Genomic DNA, 12,452 nt, shown 5'->3' with positions numbered 1-12,452 from the left:
GCAAGTGCCAGACACCTTAAAGTTAGACTAGAGACCCCCATTCCCCCAACTAGCCCAGCTAGTAGATACCACCAGCAACCAATGTTATATGATTTAGCACATTGTAAGCAATACCAAATGACCTATTACAGACTATCTGTACACTCCCTGGCAGACCCCTCTAAAGTTCGACTAAAGACCCCATTTACCCCAAGTATGGCCTAGCTTAGATACCACCAGCAGCAAAAAAAAACCACCTAAAACAACATGTTTAATTGAATAAAGTTTAACTTTAATCGAACTAACACAAAACAAAATATATCACATCAATGACGATAAAATGACCATTACCATTTTAAAGGCAAAAATAGTTTAAGAGTTTCATTTCAAACTTATATAAGCCAAATATAAACAAGTACGGATTCAAGTAAATTTAGCATTCCTGCTAGAATTGTGAGGATCTGGAATTCCTTGCCTTTGAATGTCAAAGATACATTCGTCTGTAACTCTTGCAACCTATTTTAAGAGAAAGCTTTAGTAATCACCTTAATCAAATTCAGGATTGTAGTAACTTAATCAAAAGTGATTTGATTAATTAATAGTTGGTAATTTTAATTGCTGTATATTATAATCTTAATCCTCTATATATATTTATATATATAAATCCAAAGGCAAATAACTGAAAAAATGACAATGCTGTGGGTATCAGTGGCTGAATCTCAATGGAGATACAAAAAAAAAGTGAAAAGCTAAATCAAAAGGATAAAGTAAAACAGCCAGAAACGTTAGCACAGCTTTCGGGCAACACTAGCCCTTCATCATTGCAAGTGAAGGATAAGAGCTGGCAAGTGCTGCCTGGGTGGACAGGAATAAAAGAAATACAACAAAAGGAGACAGGGTGGAGTCTGAATAAGAGTAGAAAACAAAGAAGGTAGCTTGGTAGAGATACAGTATAAACAATTTTGGAATGAAACTAAACAAGGCCAACAGCCATAAGTCGCGTGCTAAAACGCATATGGATACCGGACCGACAGACAGACCGACCGACCGACATAGTGAACTATAGAGTCGCGTCCACGCGACTAAAAACAGCTTAAATGGTGGTTAATATTGAAACTTAAATTTTGGTAGACAATGGAATAATTTTACCAACCTGGGAGTATGTTTCTAATGTTAAGTACAAAAGGTTTTGTGGTTTTAAGTTGTAATTCCCAGTGGTTTTCCTTGTCTTTGCGAGTTTTGTCGCTCCATTTGACACATGGAATATTGCAATAACTCTGAAATTTGTTATCGAGTGACCAGCTGAATTAAAATGTTCGGCTACAGGTTGAACAAGCTTTAATGTGAACTGATAGCTGATCTGTGTTGTGTCATTCTCATACGGAGAGTGTTTTTTGTTTCTCCGGCGTACTGTTTGCCACAAATATTACAGTATATGAGATAAATGACGTTTTTGGTTAGACAATTAATTGATTGTCTTATCCGAAAAATGCGGCCAGTTTGGTTACTCTTAAATTTTTCAGTAGAATCAACCAATGAACAAGTTTTGCAAGATTTGCCGCAAAGGTGACTGCCCAAATTTTGACTGTCATGAGAGTTAATTTCACTCTTACATTTGGATCTGACTAATATATCACAAAGGTTGGGAGGTCTACGAAATGCAATAATGGGTGGTTCCCGGAAAAACAGTCCTGAGACGTTCTGTGGACTGTAGAATGGGCATATGTTTCTCAATAAATTAATAGCCCCGTAATGGAGGCAACCTAGGGTGATAGGTTTGTAATTTCTATTCCGGAGATGTCCGGTTAGTTCTTCGGTACGATTCAGAAAATCTAAATCATCTGAAGAAGAGATACGTCTGATAGGTAATGCTTTACTGTTCGGTATGTTTTTAGTACAGTGTTGGGGATGACAACTGCTAGGGAGCAGGTACATATTTTTATCAGTGGGTTTACGGAATCGGTCAGTTTTGAGAGTACCATTTTCTATGGTCACTATAGTGTCCACAAAATCAACGCTACTAGTGGATTTGGTGGATTTGGTAACTGTAAATCTTAGGATCGATGGAGTGTTTTTTTTTACCATCACAGAAACAGATTTTGCCACCTTATCCGCAATTTCCGGGGTGGGTTCCGTTGTGAGTTTACGATATATAATGAAGCTGTCTTAAGGATTCCTCTTAATAAAATTTGATGTCCATAGCAACAGTGGCAGAACCTTTATCAGCGGGTTTAATGATGATATCTTTACGCTGACGCAATTTGGCAATGGCCTGCCTCTCTTGTTTTGAGATTGTCACGTTTATCTGGACTCGGGACGTAGTTTTGTACATCCTCCTCAATAGCCTGGATAAATGTTTCTAAAGCTGGACAACGATTTTTAGGTGGATTCCAGGAACTTTTTGGTTTAAATTTATTAACGTTGCCTTCGTTTTGCGTGGTGCTGCTGTCTGAATCAGCAAAATATTCACGTAATCGTAATCTTCTAGAAAAAGCCTCTATATCCAAAGATAGTTGTTGTGCGCCGACCTGCCTTGGTTTTGGGCAGAATTTAAGTCCTCGGGAAAGAAGTTTTTTCTCTCCTTCGGAAAGTCGACAATTAATTTCAACAACTGAATCAGAGGTGTTGCTCTGATTCTTGTTATATGTCCCAACGAACCTTCTGCAGGGTTTCCTAAAAGCCCTGTCGTCATCCGAAGGTAGAGTCATTTGTGTTGAAATGACCAAGTCTGCAGGTAGACCAAATTTGTGATGTTCCCTTCGGGCCATTACCGTTGATTGTTTACGCCAGTCATTGGTGATAATCTTGAGTTTTTTTTTAAACTAGGATGCAGGAAGTTCTCTTTTCAACTTCTTAGTTCTAGAGTGAATTTCAACGTCAAACTCAGTGAGGATTTTGCGGCAATTGCCAATTTGGATCTCATTGAGATCTCTAATTTTTTTCAAATACCTTTTTTAATAGATACAGTACTACATATCTACATAAATAAAGTACATAAAAAAAAATTATATATATTTATAATTTTTTTTTTTAAATATTTTTTTTCGATTGAGATACGGTATTGTTCAGTCTATCTGAAGATCGTTTAACGTGAAACACCGTGTAATAGACTGACGTCCGTGTTCCATCTACTTTATAAAAATTCGCTCTTGATTCCAATTGAGCACGTTTGCAGCCTCAACGCATCTATATAAGACTTGCACTGATGAAGGGCTAGTGTTGCCCGAAAGCTCTGCTAACTTTTCTGGCTGTTAGTGTTTACTTTATCGTTTTGATTTAGCTTTTCGCTTTTTTTTTTGTATCTCCATTGAGATCCAGCCACTGATACCCACAGCATTGTCATTTTTTCAGTAATTTGCCTTTGGATTTATAAATATATATATATATATATATATATACAGCAGCATTGTCATTTTTTCAGTAATTTGCCTTTGGACTTATAAATATATATATATATATATTTAGTGGTCTAATGGTTAGGGCAACTGCATATTAAGCAGACGGTCCGAGTTCGAGTCTCGGTTGGGGCGACTTTTTCTCATTCTCCCAGATTTCCTCATCTTTATCGTTTCAAAAATTAATTAAATAATTGTCAGTGTATCACCGGGCGGTTTGGAATTTATTTCTATGCCTGTTGTGTTTATATATATATTTATATATAGACTTGCACTGATGAAGGGCTAATCAGTGCTAGTGTTGCCCGAAAGCTCTGCTAACTTTTCTGGCTGTTTACTTTATCGTTTTGATTTAGCTTTTCGCTTTTTATTTTTGTATCTCCATTGAGATCCAGCCACTGATACCCACAGCATTGTCATTTTTAGTCGCGTGGAAGCGACTCTATAGTTCACTAAGTCGGTCGGTCGGTCTGTCTGTCTGTCTGTCTGTCGGTCTGTCTGTCGGTCTGTCTGTCGGTCTGTCTGTCGGTCTGTCTGTCGGTCCGGTATCACTATGCGTTTTGTCGCTTTATGACCTTATCTTGATATCAGTTTAATCTAGCTAAGTCAATTTTTCACAGAATATTCCTTATGGCCAGGAATCGATGTGGTTATGTTTTCACGGTGCGCAATAAAAAATTACGCGGTCTACGCACGATTTAACGAAATCACGTTTGTAATCATATCTTAACAACCATGAATCACAATTAAATAAAATTTGGTACTCATAAATTTCAGGGCATAAATCATCATATGGCAATACAATTACGTGCGTAGCGCATGTAACGCATGCGTACGCGCGCTTAAAATTTTCAAAATTTATTTTCGATGAAATAAGAGTACGTTTCAGGCAATTTTAAGCGTTTACAAAATTGCCATGAGTGCGCAGATTTTTGCGCGCGCACTGCGCGTTAAATGTTATTGCGCACACTTTTTGCCCGATTTCTGTTTTCTTGACTTAATTTTCAACTCGAAATTACGTTATACGAGCACGTCAAATGTGACAGGCTACGCACGTGTAAATTAAAAAAATATAAATGTTTTTAAACATTTCAACATTTTTAAACATGTTCAGTAATTTCGGTCAGTATAGTTCACTATGTGGGTCGGTCCGTCTGTCTGTCGGTCTGTCTGTCTGTCAGTCTGTTTGTCTGTCGGTCCGGTATCACTATGCATTGTAGCACGCGACTTAATGGCTGTTGGCCTTGTTTTCAGTAATTTGCCTTTGGAGATTATATATATATATATATATATATATATATATATATAAATAAATAAAATAACAGCAGAAAACTTGGTTACTTCATTGTTTTAATCACTACAAATTTGTTTCGTACGAATTGTAGTGATTAAAACAATGAATTAACCAAGTTTTCTGCTGTTATTTTATTTATTTATGCTCTACCTTGGTATTGAGCACTCTATCCAAACGGTCTGAAAATTTCAACCTGAATATATATATATATATATATATATATATATATATATATATATATAAAATATGAATACAGGATTAAAATTATAATATACAGCATTTAAAATTACCCACTATTAATTAATCAAATCACTTTAGATTAAGTTACTACAATCCTGAATTTGATTAGGATGATTACTACTAAGCTTTCTCTTAAAATATGTCCAAGAGTTACAGACGGATGTATCTTTGACATCCAAAGGCAAGGAATGCTAAATTTACCCGAATCCATACTTGTTATATATATTTGGCTTATAATATATAAGGTTTAATTGAAACTCTTAAACTATTTTTCCCTTTAGAATGGTAATGGTCATTTTATCGTCATTGATGTGATATATTTTCAATTGTTTTGTGTTAGTTCGATTAAAGTTAAACTTTATTCAATTAAACATGTTGTTTTGGGTGTTTTTTTTTTGCTGCTGGTGGTATCTACAATATCTAAGGTACCTATATACTTAGGGTAAATGGGGGAACTTTCGAGGGGTCTGCAGTGCCAAGGCAGTGTACAGATAGTCTGTTATAGGTCAATTGGTATTGCTTACAATGTGCTAAATCATAATTATAACATTGGTTGCTGGTGGTATCTACAATGTCTAAGATAGGTCAGTTGGGGGAATGGAGTCTCTAGTCGAACTTTAGAGGGGTCTGCCAGGGCCAAGGCAGTGTACAGATAGTTTGTAATAGGTCATTTGGTGATTGCTTACAATGTGCTAAATCATATAACATTGGTTGCTGGTGGTATCTACAATATCTAAGCTGGGCTAGTTGGGGAAAGAGGGGTCTCTAGTCTAACTTTAGAGGGGTCTGCCAGGGCCAGGGCAGTGTTCAGATAGTCTGTAATAGGTCATTTGGTATTGCTTACAATGTGGTAAATCATATAACATTGGTTGCTGGTGGTATCTACAATATCTAAGCTGGGTTAGTTGGGGGAAGGGGGGTCTCTAGTCTAACTTTAGGGTGTCTGGCACTTGCGGTGCAGCAGACAATTAGTCTGTTGTTATCCATTTAGTATTGTATGAACACAACTTGTTCGTTTGGAATTGATTTTGAGTGGTACCTCACTCATCTATGCTAACCCCATTTTAGGCCCTCCCTCGGGGGGTCTGGTGGGCCTTTTGCAGCAGAGAAAAAGTCTGTCGTTTTGGATACTGTTATAAGGATGCCAATGGGCATCCCATGGTGGTAAAATTAGGTGGTATCTCTCTCATCTAACCTGTGCCGATTTTTTAGCACGTTTCGGGGTCCCCCCAGTCTAGACGCAGCAGGGGGTACCCAGCAGACTCCCATTTTCATTCACTTCAAGTGATGCCCAACACACTCAAATAGTCAGATATTGGTACCTAGCTCATCTAACCAAATGTCTCTGGGCTGCCGGTCCACGACAGAATTGTACTAAAATGATATCGTATTGTAATTCCAAAAATAATGAAGCAAGATATTCTTGAGCAAATACACACATGCCACCAAGGCATTGAAAAGTGTAGACTGAGAGCGCGAGAAAGCGTATATTGGATTGGCATAGACAGCGACATTGAAAATATTGTCAAAAGATGCGAATCTAAATTACTATCAACATGAACGACCACTGAAAAATTTGGATGTCGGTGAAAGCGTCAGAATAAAAGACTATTGCTCAAAGAAATGGAAACCAGCGGTAGTACAAAGTACTACAAACCATCCACGTTCCTACATTGTGAAAACTACATCAGGACATACCGCAGAAACAGACGCCATATCCGCCAAACTGGAGAATCGTTCAAATTCACAGAACCATTGATCGAAGAAGATATAATGGAAGAGAGTTGTGAGAATGAGCACAAAAAGGACAGAAAGACAGTAACTAATAAACCTGCTCAACAAATACCCAACATTGATAATAATGTATATGTAAGAAAATCAGGCAGAGCAGTTAAAAAGCCTAACAGGCTAGATCTGTAAAAGATGTGTGATATAAAGATATCACAAGCATTGTGTTGATAATAAAACAACATCTTGTTTTTCCATAATGAATGTTTTAAATGTTTATGGAGTTAAAATTAAAGCATCTATATATAAATTATGGTTAATTCTAACATAGGCGAGCACAATGCAAAAACTTCGGTACAAATCTCCGCCTTGGATACCTACCTTATCTATCTGAGATGTACCGCGAAACGTAGATTTGATAACATTAGTGTTCACAGCGACGCTATTGTTCCATATTTCTATATTAGGAAGATATTATAAAGAGTTTTTTAACACAATTTATGATTTCAACATTAGATTTTCATCTCAATTTCAATTCTTCCTGGTCATAGTAATTTCCGGGTTTAAGATAAGTTCACCTTGCAACAACCTGGTTTCAAATATTTTCTCTCTTTTATACACAAGGGAGCAGTTAAAATAATAGATTTGACCCTAAAGGTGACTGGAAACAGGCACTTTCCATCAATCAATACAGTGTCCCTTTGGAAAACATACCAGGCATGTGTGAAGGTACAGTAGTTAAATAATAGGAATTATACTGCAAATTAATAAAGATCAAATTAAATATACGCCATAAAGAATCAGAATATATTGTGGGGAATAGTATTATAAAATTACATAGGGAGATTTGATGATAAGACATTTTTCGAGTGAAATCCCGATAGCTGAGTTTTATTGAGTAAGCTTGCAGGAATAACTGTAGGCTATCTTCCTGTGTCCCGTTAGGACCGAGATGTCTGCCCATGTTGCAAGCCGTAATGTCTTCTTTCTTGGGCCCACTCTGTCACGGCAGTTAGTTTCAAAAGATGATTAAATTAAATAATGTATTAATAATTATTAGGATGGTATTCATTTGAATAAACGCCTCTCCAATAAAACATCACTTTGAATAATAACCCTCCCCCCCCCCCCACCCAACCCAACCCAACTATAACAGGAAGTCAAGAAGATAATTTTATATTGTAATTTTTTAGATGTTTTTATATGAATGGTTTTATGCTATATTTGTTTTTATAGTGTTTTCTTTGTTATTATGACGAGCAATGAATTTCCTTTTTGAGGATCAATAAAAGTTATCTTATCTTATCTTATCTTATCTAATAAACGTCCATCCACATATTTATAATAACACAAATTATACTATTTGTAGTAGAATTCACCGCACTGTTATCTACAATTTACCAAGCATTTGTTATTCTTTTTTAGCACTTTTCATATCTATTAGAGGGTTTCATTTGATTATAAATGTTACCATATTATTAAAACTAAAAAATTTAACATATATCCCTCGAATAAGCACCTCCCTCAAATGACCTCTGCCTCCCCAAAGGGCCCTACCAAACAATAAAAACTATACTTTAAAATGTTATTAATCATCTAAAACACTGTGAAACAAAGTAGTTTAGTTTTACGAATGTCAAGCAGTTTCAATATTGGTAACCGACAGAAAACGTATAAGGAGAACATTATCATTCCGAGAACCATCGTCTACACTTCCTAGAGGGGGAGCGAGCGAAGCGAGCTCACCCTCTAGTTATCATAATTCATAATATAGCACAGGTACCATAATTAATGTACACCAACCAGAAGATCAATGCTAAATATAAAATATGCAATTAAAAATAATACTACTGTATAAATACTACACATATCTCAGATAAGCATACTGCAATTTAATAATTATTAAATCTTTTAATAATATACATAATCGTAACATTCCAATTTACACATGAATGTTAAAGCTGAGAAAGAGGGATGTCATGAGATGCTACTGTATACCGCCCTCATTAGGTTAGCACATACATTGCCAACTGGCAGCCATATTGTTGTTGAATAAATAGTTCAAGTTTGAGTTACACGATTGTTGTTTACTTAATTCATAGTCTGTATAATACGAGCTCACAGTAACCAATAAACGTAACAGTATATTTATTGAATAATCGAATTGAAAGATTCAATTCAATTCAATTCAACCTTTCAATCAATAATAAAACAAATGAATAAGGTATTAAAAAAAGAAAAGTAAGTACGAGTTTCAAATAATACATTTCATGAATATAATATATAAACACGACAGGCAAAGAACATTAGTTCTAAACCGCCCGGTGATATACTGAAATTTTAATTAATTAATTTGAAACGATAAAGATGAGGAAATATAATATAAATATAGCCTATATAGACTATTTTTAGTTACACACATACATATTTATATATATAAAGAAATCAGGCAAAGAACATTAACATTTATTTATTATTTATTTATATATATATGTACATATGTACACACATACATACATATATATATATATCACCGGGCGGTTTAGAATTAATGTTCTTTGCCTGATTTGTTTATATATATAAAAGTATCTCTTCGGATATCCCGCCTCGTGAATAAAAATACTGTAAGATGAGGGCGTATCAATTTGATCTCTGGTGCGCGTGCGTACAACTGAGGACTAGTGCTGTTCCGCCGTACCACGCCGAGAATGTTAAAGAGTCGCTATCCAATCGAGTTCGAACAATACCATGAAAGCCCCAGTGGTCTAATGGTTAGGACATCTGCATATCAAGCAGACGGTCCGAGTTCGAGTCTCGGTTGGGGCGACTTTTTCTCATTCTCACAGATTTCCTCATCTTTATCGTTTCAAATTAATTAATTAAATTTCAGTATATCACCGGGCGGTTTAGAATTAATGTTTTTTGCCTGATTTGTTTATATATATAAAAGTATCTCTTCGGAGATCCCGCCTCGTGAATAAAAATACTGTAAGATGAGGGCGTATCAATTTGATCTCTGGTGCGCGTGCGTACAACTGAGGACTAGTGCTGTTCCGCCGTACCACGCCGAGAATGTTAAAGAGTCGCTATCCAATCGAGTTCGAACAATACCATGAAAGCCCCAGTGGTCTAATGGTTAGGACATCTGCATATCAAGCAGGCGGTCCGAGTTCGAGTCTCGGTTGGGGCGACTTTTTCTCATTCTCACAGATTTCCTCATCTTTATCGTTTCAAATTAATTAATTAAATTTCAGTATATCACCAGGCGGTTTAGAATTAATGTTCTTTGCCTGATTTGTTTATATATATATATATAACACATTTAAATGCAGATATAACGCACACAATAGTTCATTCCGTAATGTTAAATACAAAAACAGCACAACGCTTAGCCAGTACATCTGGAAGCTAAAAGATGATAACATAAAGTATAACATTAAATGGCGAATAATAAAGAAGTGTAAACCATATTCCAATGTTAACAAACGGTGTAATCTATGCTTACAAGAGAAGTATTATATTATATGCAAGCCTGAAACCAGCTCACTTAACCATAGGAACGAATTAGTCAGTGCATATAGACATAGGAGAAAGTTTCTACTAAAGTATCAGTAATTTAGATAATAAGAATTTGGTTATCAATAGACTGTCCAGGAAATAGAGATGTGTTGTACTTGCTAATTAGCATACTATTGTTCACATAAACAGTTTGCCTTAAGACTTCATTATAGCTTTTTGTATTCACTTGTGACTATCATTCAGAGCCAAGCACCTGAAGATTGAGTTCATACTCATGAAACAGCCTGTAGTGCAATAAAATGTTCAGTTGGTAATTTACTAGCGTCTTTCATTTATTTATATTTGGCTCTACATTTTGTATCGAGCACTTTCGCTTTCATGGTCTGCGTTAAATTCACCACGATTTATATATATATATATATATATACATACACATATACATATATACATACATACATACACACAAACTCATCAGACAATAAACATTAATTCTAAACAGCCCGGCGATATACTGAAATGTTAATTAATTAATTTGAAACGATAAAGATGAGGAAATATAATATAAATATATTGCCCATATAGACTATTTTCAGTTACATATATATATAAATATACAATATTTATATATATAAACAAATCAGGCAAAGAACATATGAATATATATATACAAATATATATAAATCCAAAGGCAAAATACTGGAAAATAATGACAATGCTGTGGGTATCAGTGGCTGGATCTCAATGGAGATACAAAAATAAAAAGCGAAAAGCTAAATCAAAACGATAAAGTAAACAGCCAGAAAAGTTAGCAGAGCTATATACATACACACACACACATACATATATACACATCAATTGTGTTGCATAGCACTGTGTAAATTATATATAAATAAATAAATAATTTTATTTTTTTAAATATATTGATAACATCAAATAATACCTTATATAAAAAGAACAGCAACATGTGGAAAAAAAGATGGCAATCCACGAAAGGCAAGCCTGTGATGTGGAAGCCCACACAATGAAGTAATAAATAAGTTAGACAGAACAACAAACACACAGGTACAGAACAAACTTACAGGACACGAAGTTTCATGACATTGAAGGCACATGATTCTTGTTTAGCAATAATATTCATTTATTTAATTTGATTATGTAGTTTTATTGTCATGTTTTATGGATTTTATTTATAAAATGATTTGTTTTACATACAATTTCTTGATTACTGCTTCAATTAAAATAAATTCAAAATAAATTGATACCTTGCTTCATTTTACCTAAATAATTTTGTATACAACACAGAACTGGATTTATTCTGTAATATCATGGATATGTTCATTATTCAAATGTGTGTGCTGTATGTTTTGTTTGCTTTGAAAGCTTTGTACTTTATTGTATTTGTTGGTTTGTTGTAAGCCCTTGTAAGGAGCCGCACATCCTTAGGCGTCAGTGGGTTTCATACATTTGTGGCTCTCTCAAGCTGGCATGCATCATATTAATGAAATAAGTGTGTGTTTCTCCCTTTTTAACATGTTGATTAAATTAACATATTCATAATATACAAAAACAAATTACATTTTTTTAAAGCTTCTGAAATGTATGAGAAAGCAGTTGCTAGAGAAGTAGTGAAACAAGTGAAAGGAAAACAAAATGCATCAGAAAAAAAGGCATCTGGCAATAATGAAAATGCTCCCTTAGACAAACCGGGGAAACATATGGAAGAAAATCCAGCACAATCAACTAAAATAGAAGAAAACAAAATGGATGAGGGTAAGCAAAAATGTTAATAAGAATCTTAAGTGCAGGGCATATTATTATTACATTTCACATCTAATACTTCACTGTCTGCTCAACCAAAACTAAGAACCGACTTTCTACATAGGGTGACTTGTGGGGCTCTAGGCAATACTTCTCTGTCCTATATTTGTTCTTTTTAGAGCAATACAGAAATCACTCTTCTTCCGCAAATTCAGGACCTGAAATCATCTGAAACGTTGTTATTCTGTAGTTCCTTTATTCTTTTCACTTTCATTTCAAAAAATTGAATTGTATCTCCCTATACTCACCAACTTCCACCCCTCTTCAATCACACCCCAAAACTCAGGTGAGAAAAAAAATCTTTCCCAGTACAAATTTAAATTCTACAACTTGCTTCGTAACGTGAGGGCGATACATAGCTATGATATGATAGGGCCTATTGTTTAAGTACTTAAGTACTGTAAACTGTGTAAATGAATAGGTGTCATATTGGCTAATGATTAAAATATCTAATTTGATACAGCTGAATTACCTCTGCC

General features: G+C 35.0%; 2 non-coding genes across 2 annotated transcripts; both read left to right on the top strand.

Moving 5' to 3' along the window:
* The first annotated feature begins 9,390 nt into the window (after positions 1 to 9,390).
* On the top strand, positions 9,391 to 9,462 carry Trnad-auc (transfer RNA aspartic acid (anticodon AUC)). Its single transcript has one exon. It is a non-coding gene; the product is annotated as a tRNA-Asp (tRNA).
* Positions 9,463 to 9,754: 292 nt separating this feature from the next.
* On the top strand, positions 9,755 to 9,826 carry Trnad-auc (transfer RNA aspartic acid (anticodon AUC)). Its single transcript has one exon. It is a non-coding gene; the product is annotated as a tRNA-Asp (tRNA).
* The last annotated feature ends 2,626 nt before the right edge of the window (positions 9,827 to 12,452 follow it).

This window comes from Antedon mediterranea, chromosome 1, assembly GCF_964355755.1.
Source record: "Antedon mediterranea chromosome 1, ecAntMedi1.1, whole genome shotgun sequence".
NCBI classification, from domain to species: domain Eukaryota; kingdom Metazoa; phylum Echinodermata; class Crinoidea; order Comatulida; family Antedonidae; genus Antedon; species Antedon mediterranea.
Note: the sequence above shows the minus strand (reverse complement) of the source record. Positions and strands in the feature narration are given on the sequence as shown.